Consider the following 18,241-nt stretch of genomic DNA (forward strand, 5'->3'; position numbering starts at 1 on the left):
TCTTATTTTTTAATCCAGTGCATTCTTATTTTCCACTTCAGCAAATGTAATAAAAAGGCTCAAACTACTACTAGAGTGGCCCTGTACTTAATCCTCAAATGGCTTAGGCTGCGGCCCCGCTGCCTGCGCTGCACGCGCGTCTGCGAGTCTGGCGGCGCGTGCAGCCGACTCCCCCAGTCTGCAGAGAGCTGCAGGGGAAAAGACAGGGCGGCGTGACGGGGGAGCGGCCGTGACGTGAAGGTGATGCGATTATCAAATAAAACCTAACAAAATCTCTTTACCTGGTCTTTATTGTTACTATGCAATATCCCAGGTTTTTTTTTCTTTTTACTAGGGCTTGTTGAGGAGTCTTGAGGGGAGTGACCGTTGGAGGAATGCTGGGGGCTCGGGAACCTCCGTTTCTGTCCTGGACGTTCAGCGGAGCCAGGATCTATCGGGACAAAATACATCGCAATTTAAACATACAGAAGTGTTTATCGGATAAAGCAGCATGTGCTGTAGCAGCATAAAAACATTATACATTTCTGCACAGCAAGCCCATATTATTCCATTGGAACAAAGCAAAAGTGTGTTAAAAATAAACAAAATGGGAAATGCGGCCACCTTTAGGGTGGGTTACTGGACGGATTACCCTGGAACAAACAATACCATTATTATTATAAATACAGTATATTCCACAGTACTGCATTGTGAGCATGGAATTATTCGTGCAGAAGTCCCCACGCCGCAGAGCTTACAATCTAAAAATGTTGATTTCAGAGTAACAGAAAGATGAAGTGATTGGCGGAGGACACAGGGAGCGGACTATGGGATGCAAACGGTTTCCTGGCTGTAAAGGAAGTGAAGTTACCACAAGGATACTTCTTTTCTTTGATTACACAATGAGAAGTGATTATTGCACCAAGCCTGAAAGATGCACATAGCAAGGAACCCAAAGTGGGCGGAGTACATTGTCCCATGCAAGTTCCTGCGTGTGCTCACTGACCTGAAGAGCTTAACTTTACAAACAACAAAGTGTTGCACTGAATTATTTATGGAAAACAAGAGAAACAAAAGCGCAAACGCACATAGTGAAGTAGTAAAATCAAATGATTATGTATTTAGATGGGTAATATATCTGCGTACATCAGATTAGTAAATAGACAGCATTTCATGTACATTGACATGTGTTACCAAGCGTCACAGGGTAAATACTGCATCGAGGGATATCCACCTCACTGCCAGAAACGTTTCCTCCTCTCCTGGACGGACCGTCTCGGCACTTCAGGACGCAGCTTCTTCTTGGGGCTGTGGTTGTAAAGTTCGAGCCTCACTGGTTAGCTGGCTCTCCAGATCACCTCTCCGTACGGCTGCTTGCCAGTACAGGCGCTCAACCTCCTGCTGCCTGCAGCCAAACCCCAAACCTGCGGCTATAGGAGTGGAGGAAAAGTTTCTGGCAGTGAGGTGGATGTCCCTCGATGCAGTACTTACCCTGTGACGCTTGGTAACACATGTCAATGTACATGAAATGCTGTCTATTTACCAATCTGATGTACGCAGATATATTACCCATCTAAATACATAATCATTTGATTTTACTACTTCACTATGTGCGTTTGCGCTTTTGTTTCTCTTGTTTTCCAGTTGTTCTAGGGGTTACCTATCCCTACAAACACAGCTGCAGACACCAGTTCTTAACACAGAGGTTGTTTATTTTACTTAACACATAGGTGATTAAGGGGTTAAAACAGTAGAGGTTTTTTGTTGCGCACTTATATTTTGTCTTTTTCACTGAATTATTTATGCTTCCCCAAGAAACATTATTGAATGAACCCGGCTTGTTAGACCACAGGTAGCAGTATATAGCACCATAACGAGCGAGCGAGCGAGCGAGCGAGCGGAGAGACAGAGACAGACAGATTCTCTCTCCTGAGTACAATAACTCTTGCATGGATTATAACTAATTCTACAAATCGTTCGGCCCCACGTTTGTCACCAGATGGCAGCATTAATATGTGACCGGGGCAGTGTCGTGTAACAGGGCAAAACATACATAAATGTGGGTGGGGATGAGCGGGGGGGGGGGGGGGGGGGGGAGGGGGGGAGTAACATAATCAGTGTAACTGGCTTCTTTAGAAAGATTGAATCACTGTTACAGTAATTGTGTTACATGCTTGTCTTGTGGAACATTTACATTTTGCTTATCTCCGGGTCCCCTGAAATCAAGCAGGCAATAGTTTGCGGTGTTAGAAGGCACAGGAATTTACAATGGATTAAAAGTTGGCTACACCTTCTCCAGAGTCAGCAGTCTCTGATTTCTGCCACTGAAATATATTACTAAAGTTTCTAGCTCCTGCTCTCAAGCAACAACTTATACCTGTCTCTTCCCGTTCTATATCGCGGCACTACATAAGGAGCCCAAGCTTTACGCTGCTCCAAGAAAGCCCAATCCAGGAAGACCTGTAATGACGTCTCAATGCGCGTCCTCCTCTCGTATACTTCCGGTATCATAACTAAGCACAAGTGGAAGACACAAGAACCCACCAACAGATCTCGTCCCCGCGTCGTCATGCTCCGCAACGCACGGTAAATGCTGAAACATTTCCCTCCAAGTTACCTGCAACTACAATTAATACATCTCATTGCGGACTAAGGCTATCGCTAACAAATCTGTGTGACTGATCCCGGGCAGTATGGTGTCCTGAGCATGTGGGGGGAACACGCGCGTAGCAAGGCCCCGCACGGCGGCGGCGTGTGCAGGCAGCATGGAACTCCTACAGTTTTCGGCATGCATAGGCATGCTGGGTAATGGAATAAAGGAGGGGGAGGGGAGAGGACACCGAAAGGAGAAGTCTAATCTAGGAACTGAACAGAGAGAAGTCGACTAGCAAAGGGAGAAATGCACAAAGTTCTAATGGCAGGGGGACAAGAGAATATACGTGAAATAACGTGTGCAAAGGACACGTGAATCCTCGGGCTGAGCGGTGCCTGAAGATAGAAGCTGCAGAGAACACACTGCCGGGTTTCAATGTCTTTGTATAACATTTGTACAGTAAATAAAAATACCCCTTGTGAGCACACTTGCATGTGTCAGACAGATCTGCAACCGTCTTTCCCCATTATCTCTTAGCAAACAATGCTTTCACTGCAGCCTGGGATTCTGGGTAATGACATGCAAATGAGCACTCACTGCGAGTCACTCTTTACTTCTTATCCATTTTAACATGGACTCCCTATGAGCTTATACCTGCCGTTTTACACAGCTTTTCAGCACAGCCTGGGTTAAAGAAGTGCAGAGCCAGTAAACCCTTCTCATAGACAGCCTGTTTTGACATTTTGGGTCTCATCAGTGCGAGGATAGTTGCTGCTTTGCAATGAGAAGCTGGAAAGTGGCTATAATCAAATATGTAAAAAGTTATTGTGGGTAAAAAAAAAGTGCCAAAAACCTCCATCTCCGCTCCATGCGGTTTCCTCATCTCCTTGGCCCCACCCCCTGGCTCCTGACACCTCGTCCTGATTTGGCTGCATTACCCAGCAGCAGCCAATCAGGATGGAAGAAGCTGCCCAGCCCCCTAGCAACAGTCCTGCTCGGGGAAGTCCCGCGGCCCCCCAAGCCGGTCAGGTCACTATGTCCAGAGAGGTAATACCGGTATACACATACACGCCCAGAGAGGTAATACCGGTATACACATACACGCCCAGAGAGGTAATACCGGTATACACATACACGCCCAGAGAGGTAACACCGGTATACACATACACGCCCAGAGAGGTAATACCGTTATACACATACACGCCCAGAGAGATAATACCGGTATACACATACACGCCCAGAGAGATAATACCGGTATACACATACACGCCCAGAGAGGTAATACCGGTATACACATACACACCCCCAGAGAGGTAATACCGGTATACACATACACACCCAGAGAGGTAATACCGGTATACACATACACGCCCAGAGAGGTAATACCTGTATACACATACATGCCCAGAGAGGTAATACCGATATACACATACACGCCCAGAGAGGTAATACCGGTATACACATACACGCCCAGAGAGGTAATACCAGTATACACATACACGCCCAGAGAGGTAATACCGGTATACACATACACGCCCAGAGAGGTAATACCGGTATACACATACACGCCCAGAGAGGTAATACCAGTATACACATACACGCCCAGAGAGGTAATACCGGTATACACATACACACCCAGAAGGTAATACAGGTATACACATACATGTCCAGAGAGGTAATACCGGTATACACATACACGCCCAGAGAGGTAATACCGGTATACACATACACACCCAGAAGGTAATACAGGTATACACATACACACCCAGAGAGGTAATACCGGTAGACACATACAAGTACAGAGAGGTAATACCGGTATACACATACACGCCCAGAGAGGTAATACCCACATACATGCCCAAAGAGGGAATACCGGTATACACATACATGCCCAGAGAGGTAATACTGGTATATACATACACGCCCAGAGAGGTAATACCGGTATACACATACACGCCCAGAGAGGTAATACATACATGTCCAGAGAGGTAATACATACACACCCAGAGAGGTAATATCACTACACACATACACGCCCAGAGAGGCAATACCGGTATACACATACACGCCCAGAGAGGTAATACCCGTATACACATACACGCCCAGAGAGGTATTACCGGTACAGTATACACATACACACAAAGAGAAGTAACACCGGTATACACATACACGCCCAGAGAGGTAATACCCGTATACACATACATGCCCAGAGAGGTAATACCGGTATACACATACACGCCCAGAGAGGTAACACCGGTATACACGTACACGCCCAGAGAGGTATTACCGGTATACATATACACGCCCAGAGAGGTAATACCGGTATACACATACACGCCCAGAGAGGCAATACCGGTATACACATACACGCCCAGAGAGGTAATACCCGTATACACATACACGCCCAGAGAGGTATTACCGGTACAGTATACACATACACACAAAGAGAAGTAACACCGGTATACACATACACGCCCAGAGAGGTAATACCCGTATACACATACATGCCCAGAGAGGTAATACCGGTATACACATACACGCCCAGAGAGGTAATACCCGTATACACATACACGCCCAGAGAGGTATTACCGGTACAGTATACACATACACACAAAGAGAAGTAACACCGGTATACACATACACGCCCAGAGAGGTATTACCGGTATACACATACACGCTCAGAGAGGTAATACCGGTATACACATACACGCCCAGAGAGGTAATACCGGTATACAAATACACGCCCAGAGTGGTAATACCGGTATACACATACACGCTCAGAGAGGTAATACCGCTATACACATACACGCCCAGAGAAGTAATACCGGTATACACACACGCCCAGAGAGGTATTACCGGTATACACATACACACCAAGAGAAGTAATACCGGTATAGATATTAGTAATTTTTTTTAGAGTTTGCACTGGTTACCACTGGTCACTGCCGACCACTCGGCGTGATTACCGGGACACCTGCACCGACCCATCTCATGGGATTTCCAGAAGAAAATCCCCAGAGCAGAACTCCAACCGTAAATTCCTTACAATGGTTGGAAAGAATGGTCATTAACGCCATGTAGGGGGTTGGGAGGAGGGGGGAGGGGGGGCAGTAAGAGACTTCTTTCTGTAAAGGTTTGAAGGTAGTTCTCCGAGCCATTTTTATTTAAATTTGGCGCAGAGCTATAGGTAGAGGTGCTTAATCACCACCATTCCTGTCAGTCCTGAGGAATACAATTTGCTATCTCAGGCTCAGAAACAAGGGCACATATGGACACCATGTTGGTCCTGAACCAAGGGCATCGCAGGCGGACTAAAGTATCCATCATGCAATTATATTGCTCTCTTGGGTCTCTGTTCAATATACCGAGAAGCGATCTGACCCGCAGGAGACTTTACTCCTGTTCCACTGCATAGGGTTGTACACGGCACCAGCATGGAATAGAGCAGTGGTGGCTAAAACAAGTCCTCAAGGGCCACCAACAGGTCAGGTTTTAAGGATATCGAAGACTGAGCCTCTGATTGAGCCACCTGTGCTGAAGCAGGGATATCCTTGAGGACTGGAGTTGGCCACCCCTGGAATAGACTATGTGGTCACGCCATATTGAATATTGGGTTTTCCAATTCCTTGCCTGTTGGTCTATAAAGTAGCACAATTGATAGATGTATTACACAATATGAATTCATCTGCTTCTGAAAAAACTATTTTTGCAACAATAAAAATAAAAAAATCTCCCAATCATGATTACTGATGATGTACTCACTGGACTGCTGACTGTCTCCATGGTCTTGAGATAAACCTTCTGGATATCCAACAGCTGGTCCTAAGAAAGCAGGGAAGTCATTACTACCAGTTTCTCATTCTCATCATTTCCCAAAATGCCTCAAATATGTTCTGCTCTCCCATACATTGTTCTTCAACCTAGCCAGACAGGCAGGCAGACAGGCAGGCAGGCAGACAGGCAGGCAGGCAGGCAGACAGGCAGGCAGGATTGGAACCAGATAGGCGGTCAGAGTGCCCGATTCCGGAGAGATCAGGACACACGGATTGATGAGGATCTGCCTCGCTCCACTGAGCAACGTCCTCAGGACTTTATTTTGTTATTATACCAGCAGATAAAAACAGCCAGTCAGAGCACTGTGCATCTATATATATATTTATATATATTAACTAACAGTGGTGAAACCTATCCTATGCTTCATTTTGCAAAGCCAGTATAACCAACCCCACACTGAGGAGACCCATTAAGGTCGAAACGGCTGTCTGTTGGTGGGTTTACTGGCTATGCATCTTAACCCAGGCTGTGCTCAAAGCTGTGAAATGCAGCAAGCACAAGCTTATAGGGGACCATGTTATATGGTTTTGAAGCAAAGGGTGGCACGGTGTGCTCATTTGCATGTCATTTCCCAGAATCCCTTGCTGCAGTGGAAGCGCTGTGTGCTGGGTGATAATGGTGAAAGGCGGGGTTGCAGACAAGTCTAAGACATGCAAATGAGCATAAAGTAATATTTCCATTTAAAAAAAAAAATATATATATATATATATATATATATATATATATACAGTGTTCGACAAACCTATACATTTGCACACCCCGGGCGAGTGGATTTAACATCGTGGCGAGCTCCTATTGGCCCAAGCAGCACACGTGTGGTACTAGGTGGCGAGTAGATTTTTTGGTGATTTTGGTGATATATATATATATATCTCAGAGGAAGGTTCACCTGTTCCTCCAGCAATGTTGTGTACCTCCTCATGTGCATGAAATGCCCAGGGAGCTGCTACTACATAGATGAGACGGGACAGGGGCTAAACAAGAGAATGAATCTGCATCGCCACAGCATCACACGCGAAACAAGAGACGGTGCTGTCGGCGAACATTTCTCTGACTCTGGCCATAAGATGAACGATCTAAAGGTGGCCATACTCAAAGGTAATCTTAGAACACCGAAAGAGAGACGGTTGCATGAATACAAATTTATGCAACTGTTTGGGACACTTAGCACTGGCCTAAACCGAGGCCGCAGCTTCACGAGTCACTACTGACACAAGAGAACTCTCTTCCCATGAGTGCTAAAGGCCATGTCTATACATTCTGCGCTATATGAATGCACAAACAGTTGTCTCTTACACATACAAATGTACAATATAATTCTATTCCTATATACCAATAGGGACCACATAGTATCTACACACACAATTAGTAATGCAACACCCTCTTACATTTCTACACCTACCCACACCATTGGTATACACTTCCACAAACACCTTTTGTAAAGCACTGTATACACTGTGGGCACTTTATACATTTATATTTACATACACACACACACACACACACTTACATCACTAGTATTCAGGGACCATTCAACACCTTAAGTCAGGGGAGTGCAAACTTTTTTCCCTGCGCCCCCCTGCCGGCAGTTTCCCTCCCTCCGCGCCCCCCCCCCCCCCTTACCTTTGCTCCGGCGTCATGACGCCGCGTTGCCATGGCGACATGTGTAAGAAGCCGCCAGAGCCAAGGTAAGTGAGGTTTACAGAGGCCTTTAAGTGCCTTCGGGAAGCGCGCAGGGCCTCTGTAAACCCTGCGCCCCCCGCAGACAGTCTCCCAGTTTGCGCACCGCTGCCTTAAGACATAAATCGCATACTGCACAGGGGGGAGGGATAGGCTTCAGTCACAGATACATCCCAGGATGCACTGTTTTTAATTAAAACCCTTTTTTGGCTTCATTCATTGTAACATCGCCGGAAGAAGAGATCAGTGTATCTCGAAAGCTCGCACAAATAAAAGCATTTCGTTAGCCACAGAACGGTATAATTTATTCGTCTTTTATTATTAAGCTCGGCTAACACGGTACCGATACCGCTACATTATATATATATACATTGCAATAAAGTAACAGAAACAAACTGTGCCACGTAACACATCGCGTGGTATTTTATCTCACAATGTAGGATGGGTTTTGGCCTGAACGTAGAGATCTATATAAAGCCCAACCCCCAAAAGCAGAAAAACGCAACACATTCAGGGAATAGATCGGACACAGGCACACGGACACAGGCACACGGACACAGGCACACGGACACAGGCACACGGACACAGGCACACGGACACAGGCACACGGACACAGGCACAGGCACACGGACACAGGCACACGGACACAGGCACACGGACACAGGCACACGGACACAGGCACACGGACACAGGCACACGGACACAGGCACACGGACACAGGCACACGGACACAGGCACACGGACACAGGCACACGGACACAGGCACACGGACACAGGCACACGGACACAGGCACACGGACACACGGGCACGCTCTCTCGCTCTCTTCTGGATTTGGTAATAAGTTACATACTTACACAGTAGGTGAGGGTGAAAAAAGACATACGCCCATCAAGTTCAACCTATGCTAAGTTTAGACGACAGATACTTTATCCTATATCTATACTTACAGTATATTTATCGAGGAAGGCAAACACAAACCCCAGTGACATATCATCCAATGATATCTCATAAGGGGAAAATAAATTCCTTCCTGACTCCAAATATTGGCAATCGGATTAATCCCTGGATCAGCATCCTTCCCATGTTTACTTATTTGGTATATCCCTGTATAACTTACCCAACTTTTTAAACAAATCCATTGTATTTGCCATCACAGTCTCCATGGGTAACGAATCCCACATTTTACCTGCCCTTACTGTAAAGAACATTTTCCTTTGTTAAAACTGTAAGCAGAGTTACTCAGACTCCACACTACTACCCGAAAATCTACCACATTTTAAAATGGCTGTATTGGGACCTCCGCCATAACATAACCTCTGTACTAACAGCAGACATTCTGTTATATAAAGGACACTTCCCATTAGCTGTGGTGAAGCCATTTCGTTGCAGGTTGCGATACCTTTTGGTGGACCAAGGCTCGTGTTCTTCATACAGGTCTCTTCTTCAGGTACATACACACTGAAGCTGCAGCTGGGGAAATGGCAGAACTCACAGTGCAGCCTAAAGGCCTGGTCTGGCCTGGATGCCTGAGAACTGGTTTTACAACAATGACACAGCTGGGGATCCCTTTTATATGTTAATGAGTGTGCATGTTTCTCTCCCAGATCCTGCTCTGGGAAGGGTTTTCCGCATGTGGCGTGTGCACAATTCCTCGCGGGATACTCACAATACTAATACTATATTGTTTGGTTTCTATTTTTCCTCATGTCCATTTATACATTCAAAGCTGCACAAACGGGAGTTATTGTAACAGGATCCCACTCTATTCTGCTGCAAAACGAGAGGCAATAATATTAGAATAAATAGTTACCTATAAGATCTTGTCCAATTATGAGAGAGAGAGAGAGAGAGAGAGAGAGAGAGAGAGAGAGAGAGAGAGAGAGAGAGAGAGAGAGAGAGAGAGAGAGAGAGAGAGAGAGAGAGAGAGAGAGGAGGGGGAAAAAGGAGAGGGGGGGGAAGAGGAGAGGGAGGGGAAAGAGGAGAGGGAGGGGAAAGAGGAGAGGGGGGGAAAGAGGAGAGGGAGGGGAAAGATGAGGGGGGGGGGGAAGAGGAAAGGGGGGGGAAGAGGAGAGGGGGGGGAAAGAGGAGAGGGGGGGAAAGAGGAGAGGGGGGGAAAGAGGAGAGGGGGGAAAGAGGAGAGGGGGGGGAAAGAGGGAGGGGGGGAAAGAGGAGAGGGGGGGAAAGAGGAGAGGGGGGAAAGAGGAGAGGGGGGGAAAGAGGAGAGGGGGGGGAAAGAGGAGAGGGGGTAAGGGGAGAGAAAGATGAGAGGGGGAGGGGAAGATGAGAGGGGGAAGAGGAGAGGGGGATAGAGAGAGGGAGGATAGAGAGAGGGGGGATAGAGAGAGGGGGGATAGAGAGAGATGGTGAAGAGGAGAGTGGGGATAGAGGGGAGAGTAGGGATAGAGAGAGGGGAGAGTAGGGATAGACAGAGGGGAGAGTGGGGATAGAGAGAGGGGAGAGTGGGGATAGAGAGAGGGGTGAGAGAAGAAGAGGGAGGGAGAGAGCGTATGAGATACATATCTAACTCATTTATCCTGCTTAGGTTTTTGTATTGCTGTCCCAACAATATATTATTTTTTATGTTTCGTGTGCGGAGTGACTTCTATTTCTATACATTTCCCTAAGTATGGGGTTTCCAATCCCCGAGTTATACTGGCAGAAATGTTATGTACTGCACACCTGACGTATAGTAACCTAGCATTCCTTCAGGATATTGCCACATAGTTCACACCTAAAACAATATCCCATCAATAAAACAGCAGGAATTCCATGCAAACAAAGGAAATAATGCAGGGAAATGCAGACGTTGGAGTGATCGGGCTTATTATAAATGGTGGTTTGGGACTTCCAACCATTGCTCGGTTTTGGAATGAAGATCTTGAGGGAGGGAAGCAGCTTGCATGGCGAGGCTTGTTTTCTGAGCACAAAGAAAGATCAAATGGTTTCCCCAACAACACAAGGAATACAAGCGCCGAGCTGGAACTCAACATACAACTTTCAGGCTTTAAGACACTGCTGCACACACACATCCACACACACACACACAGCTACACACACACATCCACACTGTGCACACACACATCCACACAGCTGCACACACACATCCACACAGCTGCACACACACATCCACACAGCTGCACACACACATCCACACAGCTGCGCACACACATCCACACTGCTGCGCACACTTGCTGAACACACACACACTAACACTGCTGCACACACACTACTGAACGCACACACACACACTACTGAACGCACACACACACTGCTGCACGCGCACACACACACACACTGCTGCACACACACACACTGCTGCACACACACACACACACACTGCTGCACACACACTGCTGTACACACACACACACACACTGCTGCACACACACACACACAGCTGCACACACACTGCTGCACACGCACACACACACTGCTGCACACACACACACACACGCACACACTGCTGCACACATGCACACACTGCTGCACACACACACACACACACTGCTGCACACACAGCACACACACGGCTGCAGGAACTAGCAGCACACACACTACTGCACACACAGTACACACACTGCTGCAGAAACTAGCAGCACACACACAGTGCAGATCCTGCTGGAAGGAAATGGGTTAACCGCTACACAACCACATCCTCCCCCACTGCTGTAAAGAATGCAGCCTTCACAGGCTCCTGAATGCCAGCCCACAATGCATTTGTCTTTGGTAATGGTTCTTGTGATTTCTATGGGGGGATTGTATCTTTTCTTATATTGTTATCCCCAGAGGTCTAAGTGTACATGGTACAGGGTCTAGAACCGTGTTTTACAACCGGGGATCCGCGGGCATCCCTGAAGGGTTCCCTGCAATGTTCAGGTCATTTTAAAATGGTACCAAATACAAAAGGATTTACAATGCATCTGATCTCAGACGCACTATTAGAGAGGGTCGGGGTTCCTTACAATGTATCTGACCTCAGACGCGCTATTAGAGAGGGTTGGGGTTCCTTACAATGCATCTGATCTCAGACGCACTATTAGAGAGGGTTGGGGTTCCTTACAATGTATCTGATCTCAGACGCGCTATTAGAGAGGGTCGGGGTTCCTTACAATGCATCTGATCTCAGACGCGCTATTAGAGAGGGTTGGGGTTCCTTACAATGCATCTGATCTCAGACGCGCTATTAGAGAGGGTCGGGGTTCCTTACAATGTATCTGACCTCAGACGCGCTATTAGAGAGGGTTGGGGTTCCTTACAATGCATCTGATCTCAGACGCGCTATAAGAGAGGGTCAGGGTTCCTTACAATGCATCAGATCTCAGACGCACTATTAGAGAGGGTTGGGGTTCCTTACAATCTATCTGATCTCAGACGCGCTATTAGAGAGGGTTGGGGTTCCTTACAATGCATCTGATCTCAGACGCGCTATTAGAGAGGGTCGGGGTTCCTTACAATGCATCTGATCTCAGACGCGCTATTAGAGAGGATTGGGGTTCCTTACAATGCATCTGATCTCAGACGCGCTATTAGAGAGGGTTGGGGTTCCTTACAATGCATCTGATCACAGACGCGCTATTAGAGAGGGTTGGGGTTCCTTACAATGCATCTGATCTCAGACGCGCTATTAGAGAGGGTTGGGGTTCCTTACAATGCATCTGATCTCAGACGCGCTATTAGAGAGGGTTGGGGTTCCTTACAATGCATCTGATCTCAGACGCGCTATTAGAGAGGGTTGGGGTTCCTTACAATGCATCTGATCTCAGACGCGCTATTAGAGAGGGTTGGGGTTCCTTACAATGCATCTGATCACAGACGCGCTATTAGAGAGGGTTGGGGTTCCTTACAATGCATCTGATCTCAGATGCGCTATTAGAGAGGGTTGGGGTTCCTTACAATGCATCTGATCACAGACGCGCTATTAGAGAGGGTTGGGGTTCCTTACAATGCATCTGATCACAGACGCGCTATTACAGAGGGTTGGGGTTCCTTACAATGCATCTGATCACAGACGCGCTATTAGAGAGGGTTGGGGTTCCTTACAATGCATCTGATCACAGACGCGCTATTACAGAGGGTTGGGGTTCCTTACAATGCATCTGATCACAGACGCGCTATTAGAGAGGGTTGGGGTTCCTTACAATGCATCTGATCACAGACGCGCTATTAGAGAGGGTTGGGGGTTTGCTAAATTTCACAATATAAAGTGTAGGGTTCCTGAACCAAAATAGGCCTACATTCCTACTTTCTATTTTTAAGAAATATTTTTTAAAAGGCTCTCTCGCTTTCTATTGTTAAAGCATAAATACTGTATAATCGTATGTAAAATGAGGCCCAAATTAGGGGTTCAGTCTATATACGCCAAAGTGTAGGGATTTTCAGCCGAAAACACCCCAAACGGCCGTTTTGACGGATATAGATTAAGGCCCTTCGAATTTCTTCCAAGCACGCACAGAACCACTACTTTGTTCAGCCACACTAACCATGGTTTTAACACCTTCAGTGCCAGCCGGGGAACGTAATGTGAAACGATATAGTCTCCCTGATCGTATCAGTTTTGATGACGTGCAAAGACTTATTGATGATAATACGCTGGGACAAGGTGGAAGGGGGTCTCCTCTGCAGCTGGAAGCCACCCAATGCAGGTGGGCTACACAAGCCCTGCAATATTTCCAAACAGACAAACAGTGGAGGACAAAAGATACATTGTTATCAAGGGGGAGGTAGCAAAGCATTTCTCCTGCACCGAAAAAGCACGGTTACCATAGCAACTGTTACATCACGTGGGACTAGGCACTGATACCAGCTCTCATGCCACAGCCCCGGAGGAGGGGGGCGTGCTGAGACCTCTACTGGGCTAACTAATGCCGAGCTCATACACTCCGCTCGCTTGCCAGAGTGCGACCTCCGCCCGTGCCGCGGTGCTCATAGTGTTGCAGGCGTTTGGGGGCGGAAGCGTCATTGAAGCTGGTTCGCCCTCGTTGGCTGAACCAGCTCACGTGACGCTGATGTCACGCCGCAGTCGCCTGAGAAGACAAAATGTATTGTCTTCTCAAAAACCCTGCTGCGTCAACGCGCTACTTCGCCGGCAGGCGCGCAGGCACTTGGCGAACTACTATAGCCAAGTACTGCATTGTGCCTGACGCGCGCGCTCGTAGCGACATCGGCAGCATAAACTCGGCCTAAGCCACATTCGCCTCATCAGAGGCAAATCGAGTATGAGAATACATGGAGATTAGGGGTTCTTTGTGGTCAAGAGGTCTCTCCGTGTAGTAATATGGAGTCGTGGGCAGGCCCTTTAGGGCATAAACGGAAGTGGTAGATACTCCATTCCTGTTCTGATTGCGTTCAATGCGATCTCCCCCTAGTAAAGCCACATTTCTAGTGCTACTTACCCCAGTACTCCAGGGCTCTTCAACTGGGCGAGCGAGCGATGTGGCCCTCAGATTCGCCACTTCTGCTAATGTCAGACTAGTTGTTTAGGCGGCTAAGTGCCGTTCCTCACCCTGAAACTCTCTCGTATGTTAAACTAATGTAAATATATATGGTACAGATGTTATAAATGCTGGGAAAATGTGTACTATAATATTCTGGAATGTATTCTTATGTATACTGTATATACTGTATATATAATGTATACTTTAAATGTATCTAAAATGACATTACAATAAGCTGGAGGTCCTTCTACTCCTACATGTTTCTGATCTTACCCTTTTGGAGCACGCACTGAAGAGCCGTGGTGTACGCCATAGGGTCCCTGGAAAGACGGTCCTGAGGGTACGCCTTGGGGCACCGGGGAAATGTTAGCACCTACAGATTGGAAGTGCCACCATTTCCCAATAACGTGCGTGTGTGCAAACGTACATACCTGCCAACTAACTCCAGCTCAGCAGAGTAACAAAATGATCCAGCCAGGGTTTTTCATGCCCGTCACTGGTCTGTTAACCCACGGGTGGCCACCTCCAGTCCTGAAGGGCCAGCAACAGGTTAGGTTTTAAGGCTATCCCTGATCAGCACAGGTGGTGCAGTCTTCGACTGAGCCACTGATTGAGCCACCTGTGCTGAAGCATTGATATCCTTAAAACCTGATCTGTTGGTGGCCCTTGAGGACTGGAATTGCCCACCCCTATGTTAGCAACTTCTCTATAGCAAAATAAGCTTTATCGGAAAGACTGCACCGGCTAATTATCCCACTGCTCACCGGTATGAAAGGATTGATGGATTAGGTCGATTTGTGTAGAAATGTTTGCATATACTTAGGGATGTTCCCCAAAAGAGTCACAATCCCAGCTCAGCATTGTATTTTATACAGAGCGTCACAGAGGTATTTAAACAGCACAGAGAGGAAGCCTCCAAAGAAGTCGCACCCCAAAGAGTGTACAATATAACAGATGTTTCGGGATGCCCAACGACAGGGCGCGCAAGCCCAACGTCAGGGCGCGCAAGCCCAACGACAGGGCGCGCAAGCCCAACGACAGGGCGCGCAAGCCCAACGACAGGGCGCGCAAGCCCAACGACAGGGCGCGCAAGCCCAACGACAGGGCGCGCAAGCCCAACGACAGGGCGCGCAAGCCCAACGTCAGGGCGCGCAAGCCCAACGACAGGGCGCGCAAGCCCAACGACAGGGCGCGCAAGCCCAACGACAGGGCGCGCAAGCCCAACGACAGGGCGCGCAAGCCCAACGACAGGGCGCGCAAGCCCAACGACAGGGCGCCCAACCCCAACGACAGGGCGCCCAACCCCAACGTCAGGGCGCCCAACCTCAACGTCAGGGCGCGCAAGCCCAACGTCAGGGCGCGCAAGCCCAACGACAGGGCGCCCAACCCCAACGTCAGGGCGCCCAACCTCAACGTCAGGGCGCGCAAGCCCAACGTCAGGGCGCGCAAGCCCAACGTCAGGGCGCCCAACCTCAACGTCAGGGCGCGCAAGCCCAACGTCAGGGCGCGCAAGCCCAACGTCAGGGAGCGCAACCCGAACGTCAGGGCGCCCAACCCCAACGTCAGGGCGCGCAAGCCCAACGTCAGGGCGCGCAACCCCAACGTCAGGGCGCGCAACCCCAACGTCAGGGCGCATTGCCTCTTTTTTTGCCGCCGTTTGCACATAATTCAGGTGCAACACTCAAAAAGTCGCAGTATTTACTCCTGATCTGCAAGCGGCGTTGCGAATAACATTTGGAGAGCATTCGCACACCTGTAAGACAGTGCATGGAGCCGCAAAGATGAATGGCGCAAGATAGAGGGTAAACACGCAGTTGGGTGACCAATCACCCTGCGGCACCGTGGGATACACGCAGTTGTGTGACCAATCACCCTGCGGCACCGTGAGATACACGCAGTTGGGTGACCAATCACCCAGCGGCACCGTGGGATACACGCAGTTGGGTGACCAATCACCCTGCGGCACCGTGGCATACACGCAGTTGGGTGACCAATCACCCTGCGGCACCGTGGGATACACGCAGTTGGGTGACCCATCACCCTGCGGCACCGTGGGATACACACAGTTGGGTGACCCATCACCCTGCGGCACCGTGGGATACACGCAGTTGGGTGACCCATCACCCTGCGGCACCGTGGGATACACGCAGTTGGGTGACCAATCACCCTGCGGCACCGTGGCATACACACAGTTGGGTGACCAATCACCCAGCGGCACCGTGGGATACACGCAGTTGGGTGACCAATCACCCTGCGGCACCGTGGGATACACACAGTTGGGTGACCAATCACCCAGCGGCACCGTGGGATACACGCAGTTGGGTGACCAATCACCCTGCGGCACCGTTGGATACACGCAGTTGGGTGACCAATCACCCTGCGGCACCGTGGGATGCCTCTGTGCATGTGACCTCATTTCACTGATTTTTAACCTGGTCATGGACAGGACTCTCACTGACAAAAATCAACACTTTTCCATCAAAAGGACACTTTTTGACACAGAACCCCCGATTTCCCCTGATTTATGTCACTGGAGGTTGACGTCTCAAATGCACACGCTGCTTAGAAGATTAAAAAAAAGGGATCGTTAGTCGGGGCAGTGGGAATAGCTATAATGTGTCACTACTCCCTAGCACCACCATTTTGTTGCTGCTGCTGCTGCTGCTGCTGCTGCTGGAGACAGGAGGGACAAAATGGAGCTGGACTAATGCTGCCTCATTGTACACAACAACTAACTCAATCTCTTAACCAAAGGTCAAAGTGCAATGATAATAAACCGGTACTCCTTTATTTTTTATGAACCCGGAGTAACCGTTCTTTAATTTACTAAGTATAGACCCACTTTCTGCCTTTTCATCTTTTTTAGTTGAATTTGCCACATTTGTATAGTATTTGTACTCACTGCATACGGTGGAGGGGTCACTGCATACGGTGGAGGGGTCACTGCATACGGTGGAGGGGTCACAGCATACGGTGGAGGGGTCGCAGCATACGGTGGAGGAGGGGTTTTGCCACTTTGTTAATGTGTGGTTATAACACATTTATTTGTATGTAATGTTGGATGTGAAGTAAGCACACACGCAAATCGCATAGATAAAAGCAAACATACACGTGATGTATGTTCAGATTTGTATACAGCACTATCGTTAACATTGTAATTATTATCATTATCATGGTAAACGGCTCCAAAATCTAACAATTCACCAGTTCAAGAACTCCGCTCTGCACATGCTTTATGATCAACATAATCCCTTATTAAAATACATTCGGTTTACTTTAAAAACAATAGGGAATTCAAATAAAGTTGTATAATTTTTTGTTTTTAGGGCAGAGACGTTGTAGAAACCTTTCTAAAAGGGGTCAGTCTCTCCTAGGGGCAAAGTGTACTAATGGCAGTGACATGGTTAAGGGGTCAGTCCCTCCTAGGGGCAAAGTGTACTAATGGCAGTGACATGGTTAAGGGGTCAGTCCCTCCTAGGGGCAAAGTATACTAATGGCAGTGACATGGTTAAGGGGTCAGTCCCTCCTAGGGGCAAAGTGTACTAATGGCAGTGACATGGTTAAGGGGGCAGTGACATGGTTAAGGGGTCAGTCCCTCCTACAGGCCAAAGTGTACTAATTGCAGTGACATAGTTAAGGGGTCAGTCCCTCCTATAGGCCAAAGTGTACTAATGGCAGTGACATGGTTAAGGGGTCACATCTGGCTGCATTATTTATTTT

General features: G+C 48.2%; 1 long non-coding RNA gene across 1 annotated transcript; it reads right to left on the reverse strand.

Moving 5' to 3' along the window:
- Positions 1-304: 304 nt before the first annotated feature.
- Positions 305-9,644, reverse strand: LOC142483599 (uncharacterized). The gene is made up of 3 exons (XR_012797396.1): positions 9,487-9,644; positions 6,335-6,394; positions 305-430 (listed from the first exon to the last, which is right to left on the reverse strand). It is a non-coding gene; the product is annotated as an uncharacterized LOC142483599 (long non-coding RNA).
- Between the last annotated feature and the right edge of the window lie 8,597 nt (positions 9,645-18,241).

The sequence above is a fragment of the Ascaphus truei genome, unplaced genomic scaffold (genome assembly GCF_040206685.1).
Source record: "Ascaphus truei isolate aAscTru1 unplaced genomic scaffold, aAscTru1.hap1 HAP1_SCAFFOLD_3410, whole genome shotgun sequence".
NCBI lineage: Eukaryota > Metazoa > Chordata > Amphibia > Anura > Ascaphidae > Ascaphus > Ascaphus truei.